Here is an 11,426-nt window from a genome sequence, read left to right on the forward strand (position 1 = left end):
TCTTAGGAAGTGAACAGGCCTTGATTATAATATAATTCAATTATTGCGGAACACCTATTTTAGGAGGTATTTATGTATTTTAATTAAATATCTGAACTTTCCCTTGGTTCCCTGCTGGGGCGTGACTATAAAATTGTGATCTGATAACCACAATAAAGAATAAAAGCGTTTTTGGTCATTTTAGGTATCGTTAAGCCTTTGAAGTAAAATTAAAATTGCAAGAAATGTCGATAGTTTATCGATATGACTTTATCGACATGGCTACAGCAACGTGGGCCTCATTGTTAATCGTACACTAAACAAAAGTGGCAACAGTGACAGCTCGCTGAGACACCGTCTTTATATATTATAAGTCTATGGTGCTGAATATTGCTCTTTAGGTATTTTTACTGAATTATAACAATTTTATAATATTTGAAACGATCCAATTACAATAAAAGTAAGGTATTCGTAATTATAATAAAATATCACTTCCGGACATTTTAATTTAACCTATTTATATAAGCCCCCATTCGCACGACAGCTTTTTCAACGCGCGTTTGAATGACACAAATGGATAGCCATGTATGTATTTATAGATGGTCAAGCAAATCTTTTTAGTAAAAAAAGGCGCGAAATTCAAATTTTCTATGAGACAATATCCCTTCGCGCCTACATTTTTCAAATTTGCCGCCTTTTTCTACTGACAAGATCTGCTTGACCAAGTATATTCACATGACAGCAGTGGCGCTTTTTATCAAGCGTTGTTGGATTTTCGACTTTAAGCCTTGTGGTCGTTAAATCGAATTTAGAGTGCGGACAGATTCAAGCGCCTTTTTAACGCGCGTTGAAAAAGCTGTCGTGCGGATGGGGGCTAAATCTGGGCAATCTGGCAACTTTGAATTTGACATTGACATTTCTGTTTCTCCTATGTTCGCTGAAGTTAGATTCCGATTTTTATTGAATTATGTATTTGTATAAAACATTCAGTGATTTTAGCGTCGACATTGTTATAATGTAGCTATTATTAAGCTGTGAACACCAGTTGTAGTTTCTACCACAGGTAAGTGCATCATTTCATACAATTTTCCGGAAAAATAACTATCTCTATACAAAAAGAAAACCAAGGCGTATTTTTTTAAACGTATCTTACGATCATTGAATTAATATATCGTCTAGTTTTATAATGAAGCTGCATTGCCTGCATTTGTGTTTTCAGAATTTTACTTGAACTTAAACAGAGTAACAATTTCCGTTAAAATATTTTTTGGCCTGGGTAGACAATTTTGAAATCTGCCCTAAAATGAAATAATTTTGCTAAATATTCCGACTATTCCGTATAAAGTGACACATTTTGAAATATGGGTGTATAAAAGCCCATGAATCATAATATAATTTCATGAATCAACTCTGAAGTCTCTGAACCTAATAGGTGCCTACTTACTGGTGTTGTCTTGTGAAGCAAACAAACTGAAAAAAAGCCATTAATAAATTTACAAATCCACCAATTTATTGTAATTCGATTTTTAGATGATTATGGCAATATTTTTGCTGCTATAACTTCAATCTCCTTTCATTTATGTGTTGTGTAACAATTTATTACCCATTTAAATTTTATATTCCTTTGTTTAGCAAATTAATTATTCCAGCTCCTTTGTGTCTTGCTCTTCTTTAAAAGTACATAATTCCATAGTTAAAAGTGTAGCAGTGTTCTTAGATTCACAATCTGTCAATTAGGACTAATTTAATAGTAAAATATTGACAAAGTTAATGGCATAATTTACATGTACATATTTCTAAAGCAAAATATTACTTGCTACTTTGTGCTAGTGTGTACTGAAATATAAATTAGGAAAAGTATATTTATATTTTCTTTTACTTAAGTATTTAAACACTATGAGTCATATCTGTTCAAGATCTGAGGTTCAAGGTGGCCAAGCCATTGGTTATGATTATGATTCATCGCTTTAGAAAATAAAATGAGATTTATGTAATGCTTATAAAAAATTTTTATCTCTTTTTAGCTTTTGCGGTAAAATAAATCCAAAGTGATCTACTTGACACTTGAATCTTATGTTGTGAATCATCCTAATCTATAGGTAACAGAAAAACTATAATTATGTTAACATGTTTTGTCCAATAGTAAACCACACCTATACAAAAAGGTTATTCACTCTTACTTTGATAGCATCTAGACTATACAGGGTGATTCCGGGGTCGTGGAGCAAGCGATCAAGGCATGATACACAAGCCCATACTGAACAACTTTTACTATAGGACCAACTCCGAAATCGCGAAAAAAAAATTGGTAGTTTCATACATTTCGGCCGATCACTGTATTATGCCTTGATCGCTGGCTTTACTATGGGACCAAATCCGAAATCGCGAAAAAAAACTGGCCTTCCCATAGAACACGACAACATGTGATCGGCCGAAATGTATGAAACTACCAATTTTTTTTTTCGCGATTTCGGAGTTGGTCCCATAGTAAAAGTTGTTCAGTATGGGCTTGTGTATCATGCCTTGATCGCTTGCTCCACGACCCCGGAATCACCCTGTATACCTAAAGATTAAAATACTAAGCAACACTATAACAGTAGTGTATATAGTAAATTATTAAAACTGTTTAAAATACATATCATCTAAAGCTTATAATTATACTGGCAAGTTGTTTATTGCAATTGTTATAATTATAATAATTGTTGCTGCATATTTTGCACACTATTCTGTTATCTTAATAAGGCTACTTGAACAGGTCACTTCATTAGATAATGATATAGGAATCCCCCTGTTGTTATGGTTATCACTGTCGCATATTGGCAATATTAGTATGATGCTAAATTAAATGACAATTATACATAATATTGTTGTAGTCAACGAATTAGAGACAGGCTGAGCAATTACTGCAAACTTCGCGTTAAAATTCGTCTATTCTATTTCGACCTTTTGCTCTACCATTCATCAAATGACAATGATGGAGATATACAAATTACGGAGTTCGTGGTAGACCTTCTGGTTAGTAGTGAGTGGTCGCGCAAGCCGTTGTTTTGACGTCGCCGGGTGCTGAGTGCCGGCGCGGCGCCCACGTGCGACCGCGGCGCTCTGTCTCCGCTCCGGCGCCGGCCGCGTCGCACGTGTCCGCGAACTCGCGATAACATCAAAACGATCCGTCTGTCGAACATAAACAGTGAGTGAACATGAAGAAACAAGACTCCCAGTGTAGTTTGCCTAGAGGCAGAGTGAGGAATGCGCGAATGCTGACAGACAGCATATCGTCCGATGAGGGCCCCGAGACGGAGCGCTTGCTGGCGTCCCAGCTTCCTCGGGCCGTGATCGCCGCCGCCAGCGGGCGTCGGCAGTCCCTCACGGCTCCCCCGTCTCCGACTGACTCCCGCAAGAAAGTGGTCGCGCGCCACCACAACTATATGAACCACTTGCACCACCTCATCCACTGGAAAGACATTTGGAGTGGGGAACATCATAGAGGTCAAGAGGTATAGAGGTTAATGCACTTTCCAACTGTTCAATCGGCTCATGACAACGCGCCTGGTGCTGTGTGCATGATATTGTTGTACCTACTTGACTTCACTACGCTCTGTTGTTTTTGTTGTCATTTTTGTCGACTCGAATCGGTCATCGTCCCTCTTCCACTACCTGAAACGTGCCCCGTCTCATTGCTCGGTTGTTTTTATACTTACCATGTTTGTCTTATAGTCACACTTAAACACGTCAAAGAACCTCGCTGTTTTCTTTAACACAGCATGAGTAACATTTCTGTTTAATTCTAGTTCGTGTTTACTCAACTGAGTGATTGTGTGGCCTTTGCGTCCTTGGCTCTGTTCCACGTTGATAATGTCAAAAAAGCGGGGTCAATCTTGATTACCATTAAGAGACTGACCTTGCGACACAAATTTCATGCAATTCGATGGATTCGACGCGTGTAGTAGGTATGGCTTCTATTTTGAGATTCCAATACAATGGGCTGCTACAATGAAACCCTTCCGCCTTAGTCATATTTATACGACACGGCACAATGCTGAATGCACATTGTTTTGTACTACTTATTTTTACGTTATTTACATTTGCAGTCAAGTTACGCATGTTAATCAAGCGTGGATGGTCGAGTTATCTATAAGTACAATGTATTGTTAGCATCTTTAAAGCCTTGAACACCATTAAAACAACTGTAAATGTTGTTATTAAACTCTGACAATAAAAACTGTTTTTAAACGCTATTGATAAAGAATCGCATACTAAAACGAATACAATGTTGAAACAGTAGACAGATATAGTTCACTAGCAGGGCCCAGAGCTAAAAAATGCTTTATTTATAAAGTAATAATACAGCAACACATTCGTTTAACTCACGTCACTATAGGCATGTAGCTGTAAAATCGTAAACCTTTTATGGTCTTTGGTAAACTATAAACTGTAATAAATGCATAGTTGATCGTGGCATTCCAGTTTACGTTTGTGAATCTGTGTCATACTATGCAGAAAACGTCAGAACTACTGTTGATGTGTGATTTATCGCATATTTATACACACAATCATTGAAGTTTGAGAGTCGATATTAAAAAGTGTGATTCAACGTACCTATTAGCAGTTGGGCATCATTGACCCGCGTACCTAACGCTAGAGAACAAATAGTTACACGCGCTTAATCGGTTGCAGCTGCGATGTAACAAATGTACGACACGAGGCCGACAAATTACCAAGAACGAGGTGCGGGTACTCGATTTAATTCCACCAATTCAAACCGGAGCCGCGGCGCGTGACACTTGAGCAGGCACTCCTGCATTTTATGCCGTCCATTACGCTATTTGATTCCGGCGACGCTTTGCCCGTTGCAATATTCTATTGACTATTTGCTTGATTGTATGTATACAATTATTTTGAAATAATCTACTTATCGATTCTAAAAGTAAATTATTTTGCTTCTACGAACTACCCTTATAATTAATTATGGCCACAAAAAGCTTTGACTGTGCCGACAATTGGGAGAACAAAAGCTTAAATATAGAGCAAAGAGCTTAATACCAGTACCATCCTACGCGTCGTTCCGCTGATTAAAATTTCCCTGTAAAAGCGTATCAAATCTGCCTCTACAACGAAGAAACATTAAGACGAAACAGGAGCTCAGTTTTAAATATTTTAGGTAAATATACCCGTCTCGCTAACGGAAGCGACACCTAAAAGTAGTGCGATAAGGACAAGGCGAAAAATCCTGCGTAAAAACCTCAAAAATCGAGGTTTCGTACTCCTCTGTTTCCTCCTCTAAAACTTAACCAATCGTAACCAAATTTGGAAATCGAAATGATTATGAAATTATCTGTGTCGGACCGTTTTGCTTTTTTGGCTAATTGATATCAGTTTTGACTGCCACGCCTCTCATTGCGGCATAGTCAATTAGGCCATTTTGGCCATTTTTGAGGGGCTCTAGCGCCTTAAAAAACAAAAATATCAAAAAAAGCAAAACGGTCCGACACAGATATTGACAATATTAATCTGTCTTGAAAAAACCATTGCTCTAGCTTCAAAAACCACGAAGGAAAACGAGGAGTACGTTTGTATGGAGAAATGACCACTCCTGTTGGCTCTTAAAGCTTAGAACGCACTGCGATTAATTTTTTGCCGTTTCTGAACCACAAAAAGTGTAACGTACAGCATGCTTTATAAGCGCACGCATTTGCACGCTAGAAATTAGACTGAAACCGCAAGAAATTAGATTAAAACCGCAAGAAATTAATCGTAGTGCGTTCGAAGCCTAAGGTAAAATTCTAACTAAATGTAATACCAGTAAATACATACGACTACATGGACTCGATTGTTAACTTTACTTCATTAACATAGTTATAAATATTACATTGTGACCGTAAATAAAACTTACGTACGCAAGTACGTAACATAAAATGTCTTAAATAAGTACTATAATTTAAAAAATCCTCAATCTGATAATATGTCCAATTTTTACTTCCACTTGTAAGAGACCTACCTAAACACTAATCGAAAAATAAATCTGAAAATATTACTAATGTAATAATCAAGATATTGAGCAACATATACTTACACGAATAGCATAATTCTAATTGTATTGGAAATCTTCACGTTTTTAGAATTCAGTTGAAATATTCCATTTGCTGCGGCCTTTCGTGAATACATATTAAAGACAGACATGTAGCTACTGAAAGTTACGAGTATTGCGACGTAAACGAAGACGTGTCTTATTAGTCTTATTACTCTGGGAGTTCTGGGACTCGAAGAATTTGGGACAATTTGTATGTAGGTACCATCGAGGAAAGAAAATGCTTATACGACTCTCTATTTCAATGGAGTGACGGTTCATAGTGACTAGACTTTTCTATTTATGTCTCTACATACTACGCCATACTGCAATTTATTAGACACTTAATTATAAGTATGTACTATGAAATTCTGGAATTAATAGGCAAATTATCGTATACCATTAGAGTCATTAATTGCAATAGTAGGTAGTACTGAATGTTGGCAAGCGTTGCTATGTCATTTTGCATTAGTCTGCCGCGACGTAAGTATATAACTTTAGTGTCTCGGTCTAATACAATTTGTTGATAGCTAACTAACTGGAGACTGTAGGCAATTAAACGGAGCTAAATTAGTTGTCTCCTAGCTCCTAACGGAGTCCTCTAATGAACATGTCTTTCCTCAAGGAAAATAGCGTTTACCTTTCAATACTTGTACATTACATCACGTTATAAGGTTATTTTGTTTTAAATTAAAATGGTTTCTGTTTCCATGGAAACGTGGTAAGGAGTAAGGGTCTCCCCTGATATATCGAAGCGCATTCGGCAAAAGCCGATAGGAAAAAGCTTTATGTCCACGCAATAAGAGCGAAAAAGTCGTCGTTCGGCTCGGCTCGCATCGGCCGGCGCCTGCCGACGCGTCGACGGCTTTTTCGACCTTATTGCGTGGACAAGGACATAAAGCTTTTTCCTATCGGCTTTTGCCGAATGCGCGTCGATATATCAGGGGAGACCCTTAATTGAATGACACTAAGTCGAAAAAAATATTTATCAGCCCAGTCCACCTCTTGAATAGATTTGCACGATTGACGGTAATTTGAATTGTTACGCGCCAAACATCCGGCTCTACATGTGATTATTTGTCATTGTCGGTTTATATCGATCGCTGCGTTGCATATGTCCTGTCGCTCATTACAGTGCAGACTGTCCTGAGTTGATAGGAAGAATTGTTAGACTAGCTGTACCATTTCTGCCCAAAAATCTCCTGAGACCGCGACCTGAAAGTCACAACCTTTTGGCAGTACTAATTACACGCACTGTAGCACAAAAATACTCACCAGCTGTGTGGGCTCTAAGGCTTGTATAACTCGCTACTGTCATGGGCACCAGAATGTGATATGTTTGCAAGTCGATGGATGGTTGTGTATGAGATGTGTCTGCGGTACTGTGAGATGATGGACGAAAGTTGATTGTGATGTGATTTTCCTAAATTGTGTCAATACATTAGGAATTCTATAATCTGACGTGTACAGTGATTTGGTTTCGACTGTAATGGTGTACATTACATTATGTTTACAAATATAATAAAAATTAAAAATATGTTTGCTCCACAACTTACGTATCAAAAGGTTACTGCTATCCCACCGTTTGTTTAAACGCTGTCTGACGGGATGTTCCTGTGACTTGATGCTTTACCGCAAATAGGTATTGAAATTTCGATACGAGTATCTGCTTCTCTATCTCTCGAATATGCAAGACAAGAAATAGACGAACAAACGAATGAAGTGTTTCGTGGTAGGTCCTCTGCTGTCGAGTTTTAATTATGCTCATCGTTACACCATCTTAACTGTTTGCCAAAGACAGCTCATTGGCACGTTGTTACGTTGATATACTATTCGGATTGTCACTCAAACGGAACTCGAACAATTCAAGCTTCGTAAATTATTGCAATGTAATCATGACAGCTTGGTCAGCCTTGTTAGGTCTGACATATGCATATGACTCACTATCTGGGTACGCTGGCTTAGGGATCCAAAGAGGATTTTGACCTCCGACACCAGAGAACGCCGTTCTTAGTTATCTTATCCACTTTGCACCAGTTAAACTCAAGGGCGGTCAATCTTCGAGAGCTTTAACTCTCCAGCGCTATCTAGACTAGCCGGACGTTCTAGTGTCGTTATGTATAGGCATAGTCGACTAAGTGCAAAAAACATGCCTTGAAATACCTTATTTGACGTTATCCACCCACAAGTTTACTTCACTGACGAAGCTATAATTCTTAGAATTTATTTGCACTACTATGCTATTCCATTCCGCAACTAATCTAATCTCGAATCTCAATGTTACCTTATCAATCCTTTAAAAGGTTTCGAGTAAATATTTCTAACATTTTTATGTAGGCATAAAACCTTATTATATTTTTTGTTGACGATGTTTAGTATACTAACACAAACCGCCCTAATACCCGCCCCTAAAAGCTTTTAGGGTACCGCTAGTAAATAGGCACAGTACTTAAGTTAATACTGTTGACTGTGTTTTGTTTCGTATATTTCACTGGCTGATGATTGGCATTGATGCCGTATTGTGCTAAGTAATAGTACATTTCGATGCTAGTGCGGAAGGTATGTCATTACTTCACGAGTACCGAGATATCAAGCAAGCAAGACTCGGGACGAGTGAAGAATGACATTTCCGCACGTGTATCGAACGACGTTTTTTAATACAGTTGCGAAAAAATAAGAAAAACATTGTTAATCGTACACTAAACAAAAGTGGTAACAGTGACAGCTCGGTTAGACGTCGTCTTTAAGTATATTATATCTATGGGCGTTTGGCAGCTATTCCGTTCCATTCAGTCAACTTATTAAGAACGGAATTTTCAATATTGAATATTAAAAAATAAACGTGTTATAATGATGAAGAGGTAAGTAATTAAATATGAAATATGTAATATTTTTCGTATTCTTACATTAACGGTAGGTTTTTATGCTGATTACGACGTTTAAAGGAAACTAATATTAACACTCATCAATAAGTAGTCGTGAATTGGAACAAGTATAAATTTAAAAAAATTGGAAAAGTAAAAAGCATTGCACTAGTTCGAGATAACCAACTTTCCGCACGCTAAACAGCTACGTAAAGTAGCACTTTTTAAGCAACTGTATTAAAAAATGATTTTCGTGCGACTGTGTTACATATTCACACATATTATGTACTTATGCAAAACTTAATAGAAGAATGATTTTAAATGAGAGAGAGATTTTTTTTTAATTAAATAATTAAGCTGAAGATGTAATCTGGAACCTATTAAAATGCTAAGTTGAGTACCTAAGAATAATTTACATAATATACCTACTATATTACAAAAGTCTATTCTACGAAGAAGTCCTTCAAGAGAGAAATAAGTAGTTAAATAAAATGCAAAAAACCAAACAAGTGTTCCGTACCCCACCGAGGGTTCCGTACTTTTTAGTATTTGTTGTTATAGCGGCAACAGAAATACATCATCTGTGAAAATTTCAACTGTCAAGCTATCATGCACGGTCACAGCCTGGTGACAGACAGATAGCAGACGGACAGTGGAGTCTTAGTAATGGGGTCCCGTTTTTACCCTTTGGGAACGAACCCTAAAAACAAGCTTTAAGCCTCTATCTACATAAACAAGAAATCTGCCACTATTTGCTACAACCTGAAAACCATAAATATGTATAACGTGTTTTATCAGATCATGAGATCCGATAATCATCGCAAAAGATTTCCACTCACTATTAAGCTTTTACGACGAACTAATGTAATATTTGGTTCGGTACAAACACATGCACGCCATTAGGTATGGTAGTTTTGAACGTTTTGTTTATACAGCTAGGTACATACATTAATTTAATAATAGGTGTGTATTTGTTTTACAAGGTGGCAAGTTGATGTTTAACCCCTCGTGGTACCCGAGCAAGCAAAAGATTTCATAAATGGACCACGAGCGTAGCAAGTGTTTCGATAAGGGGAATCTTGAGCGCTGCGAGGGTTTCTAGGCACGGGTTAAATATACTTTGCTACCGAGTGAAACACAATTTATTTCACATCACCAACGCGGAGAAAATACTAACTGTCAAGTGTCAAATATTAGAAATCAAATCCAAATGAACGATATTAAATTTGTATCATTCAAAATCATCACTTTAAGTCAATCAATTCCACTAGCCAACCTAAGGAAACTAGTTAAAATTTGCATCTAATTAGGGCCCCCCCCCACATCTAGCGTCTTTCGAGCGTCGGCGTCTGGTCAGCGCTATGGAAAATGACGTCGCTGCGCAGTTGCGTCGACCTTGCGTCGAGCAGCGGCCATAGCGTTGTAGACGCCGACGCTCGAAAGACGCTAGATGTGGGGGGGGGGGGCTTACTTTGCCACTCTTGCGGATGAAATGCAACTTTCTCATCAGTTTTTGAACGATAAAGAGAACCTTTGCGAGCGTGTGTGGTGAAAAATACTATGTTAGTAAGTATTAAAGTAGACTTTACTACCTCGAGTGGTCATTCGCAATTAATTAGTGCGAGCAGGTACTAAGTGTTGAGGTGATAGATGAGTAGCGGTTATTCCAAGGCCAAGGCAAAACACAGTCAGTCCAGGCATATTTACATTCGAGATTCACTTTAGCTCGCTTCTTCTGCAGTATTTTATCAACAAAAGTCTTGAAACGATAACCTGAGAGCCACTTGTACCATCCCACTACCCCGGGGTTTAGCGGTTAAACCGTTAACCCAGTGTCAAAATGTACTGGTAATAATGCTAACTCCAGGTTTAACCGGTTAACCCCGGGTTAGTGGGACGGGTTACTTTAAATCTGTCTAAGACGTTACGATTGTTACGTGCAAATATAGACTTCGGGCTTGATGTAGTGTACGTACAAACTTTACATATTTAGGTATATGTAAATATGATATCCAAATAAATATGTAAATATGTAAAGCTACGGTAAACCGTAGCTCTGCAGTAAAGGAAAACTTAATTAAACCGGACTAATCCCAATAAGGTCCAGTTTATCATCGGATGAAAGGGCAAATTCATTCGCTTCAGCAAAAATTCGTGTGAATTCCCGGGATTAGGGCCTTAGGGATCCTTTAATCCTAGCTAAACCAGTTAACCTGGGCAAGCGCAATAACAAGGAGGAATGTTAATATGTATTAAGTTATCTAACGAACACAATCAATCATATAAGAAAGTATCAAATAGGTATAAATAATACATAACCGACATAAACATCTCCAACTCTCGCGTGATAAGTCGTATCTGTAGAGATGATAGATCAGACGTGCAATGCCTACATCCTCTTCGTGATAACGTCGGTGTTGCACTCCGTTTCCTATTGATTATCGATTTGTTGATATGCACGAAACACTGAAGCTAGGGCGTAATCTAGCATTATTTCATAACATCTTTATCATTCCTTC

Source organism: Cydia fagiglandana, chromosome 6 (assembly GCF_963556715.1).
Source record: "Cydia fagiglandana chromosome 6, ilCydFagi1.1, whole genome shotgun sequence".
NCBI lineage: Eukaryota > Metazoa > Arthropoda > Insecta > Lepidoptera > Tortricidae > Cydia > Cydia fagiglandana.